The sequence below is a fragment of the Henckelia pumila genome, unplaced genomic scaffold (genome assembly GCF_033568475.1).
Source record: "Henckelia pumila isolate YLH828 unplaced genomic scaffold, ASM3356847v2 CTG_319, whole genome shotgun sequence".
NCBI classification, from domain to species: domain Eukaryota; kingdom Viridiplantae; phylum Streptophyta; class Magnoliopsida; order Lamiales; family Gesneriaceae; genus Henckelia; species Henckelia pumila.
The window spans coordinates 53,616-56,340 of NW_027331801.1; the positions used below are offsets into that span (position 1 = coordinate 53,616).

Below are 2,725 nucleotides of genomic sequence, written 5' to 3' on the forward strand. Positions count from 1 at the left end.
ATTTCAAATCTTAATATTAAGTCTCTTGAGTTTGTGCATACTAAAAGATTTGATGAGTTGATTTGTGTTAATGTGAGTCAATTGTGCATGAATAGTATAGGTGGTAAGTCTTATTTTCTTGAGTGGCTAGTGACGACTTTTGGGATAGCTAATGTGCGTAATACATTCATGGGATTGATGGATTATGTTTTTCATACATCTATGGGTAACTTTGTTGTTGTATCCTTTGATTATAACCTAGTTTATATCAAGAATTTTAATGTGCATGTTGAACATTATAGAGTTGTGTTAATCATGTTGGATATGAATTTTTTGGGTTGTGAGCTTGTTGGAAAGTTGAGTGTATTTCGCGCAAGAGAACTTGTTGATTTTGGTGTAAGTTCTCAAGGATTTTGAATTATTAGTAAAGAGTTGATCAAGTACCAACGATGTAAGGAAAATGTGGTAGTTACTACACTATCACAAAGGTATGAGTTCTTATCTCTTTAAGTTACAAGGTTCTTATGGTTTGAACATGCTAATAAATTGTGTGAATGAGTTAATGATTCTGAGGATGTGTTTGAAAAATACATGTGTAGTGTTCATGATAAATTGTATGTGAGCAAGTATTTGTTTTTCTCTATATGTTTGTCATTGCATGATTTGTTTGATGAAAGGACAAGTGTATTGAGCTTAAAGTGTAGCTTTGAGACATCCAAATTAAATAATATATATTGGATGATTATTTGCTATGGTATTGTGAATTGTTTCTTATTCCTAGAAAACAATGGTTGTACTTAATTATGAAATTTGTGATGGTGTTAGCTAGGTTTAAGAAGGAGAGGAATTTAGTGTATGTATTGTTTGATGAAATTTTCATCATGTTTATGCATGCGAATGGTTATGAGTTGTCTAGTTTGGGCATGAAGAATTTCGTGAATTTTGATATGGTAACTGATGGTGTTTTTAAAAGCATGCCCATCAAAAATGGATTTTACCTGTTTTCGTTGGGCGTGTTTTTAACAACACCATCAGTTACAACAGTTTTAGATCCCAAAATCCTTTGTCGTTTGGCATTTTTGTTGTGGTAAAATTAATGAACATTAGAGTTAACATTTGGGTTTTATCTATGAGTTGATATAAGCATGAGGTTGGACTTTCACTTATGGTACTACGAAGTGTGTAAAAATATCAAATTTGGGTTATAGTGGGCCATAGGTAAGTTGCAATAGTTCGCTTTAAGTTGTGTTTAGCAATAGAAGTTTATAAAGGTATGCTTGATTGAAATGAGAAAGACACATGAGAACGATAAAATATTTTATTTTATCAGAGTATGCAATGAAAACATGGTTATTGATTGTAGTAACCTGTAAGGCCCGAGATGATTTGATTTGATCCAGAATTAATTTAATTTTAATCCGAGTATATTTTTATGTTCTTGAGATTATTTGTTGTATCGTATCGACACCAACTTAACGAACGATTATTGTTTTGAGTTGATATGATTTCCAACATATGTTTCAAACTATATAGCTTCTGAGATGCTGGTTTTCGGTGATCTATGACTAAGAGGAATTGGTTAGAAGTTGGATATGAAGTTAGAATGGTTTTGATATTATGTCAGTTACCGATTTTTAATCGCTACGTCGTCGATTCATGTTTTGAGACCGTTTTGATAGTCTATGATTCAGCTGGGATGTTCTTTGAGATGTTGTTGATATTATAGCTTGTAAATTCTTCAGTTTCAGATTTTAATTGGAGACTATTGACTCAAGAACCTCAACTTCCAATCTAAGGACAAAGTGAAGAAGGTTTGAAGTGATTGTATTGAAGATTTTGTATGAAGATTGACTGATAATTGAGTTAGTATGAAATAGAAGTATGATATGAGTTCTTGATACTTATTTTCAGATTTGAAGTACTTCAAGAACCGAGAAAATCAGAAGGTATAAGACGACATCACAAGTTAGGGATTTGTAAATCGAGAATGAAGCTTCTTGAGTTGTCCCGCCAAAATCACATACTTGTTTATCGATTTGATTATGTTATAATGTTGTCGATCCATCACAGGTAGTGGATCTTTATTTGATATGATATGAGATATGAATTGATTCTTATGCCATGGTCTAAGGTGACCTTATTTTCTAGTCCAAAGGGATGACGATAGATGTATATCCATGTCAAGATCGTATACGAATCTTGATGGCAAAGAGTGTGATAGGAATCAATTCTTTATATATATGCGTTTACTCTATTCTCGAGTTGAAATGTTTAGAGTTGATATGTTTTTATTTAACGCGTATATATGTTGATTATACTGAGATTGTATTCTCACCGGATGTTTCCGGCTGTTGGCTTGTTTTGTATGTGCGCATGACAACAGATGGGGCAGGAGCTGGCCAAAGTCGACGAGGGTAGCTCATGAGTGAAGATTAGATGTGGACTCGGGTTGTTTCTAGTTGAATCGAGGTGTTTAAGTTCTAGCATGATGTTGGAAAAACTTGAAGTAGTTGGTCTTGAGTTATGAGTGGACAACATATGTAAATTGTAACTTTTGCTAGACTTTAATCTTCTAGTTGATGTATCGCTTTTGTTATAAACATGTTTAGATCTTGTTTTATGTATGTCTACATGTTTTAGGACTTCAATATGATGGATTGGAGTGATTGGAAGGACCATAGTTTGCTGTTGAAAAACAGAGCAAAGGACTGCCCAGAGCTGAGCTCGGTCTGCTCTTTTTAGCAGA

The 2,725-nt window shown here is 33.4% G+C and overlaps 1 long non-coding RNA gene across 1 annotated transcript; it reads left to right on the plus strand.

Annotated features, from left to right (window-relative positions):
• Nucleotides 1-330: 330 nt before the first annotated feature.
• On the plus strand, nt 331-2,467 carry LOC140871041 (uncharacterized). Its single transcript, XR_012147591.1, has 4 exons — nt 331-467; nt 1,722-1,790; nt 1,891-2,049; nt 2,363-2,467. It is a non-coding gene; the product is annotated as an uncharacterized lncRNA (long non-coding RNA).
• The last annotated feature ends 258 nt before the right edge of the window (nt 2,468-2,725 follow it).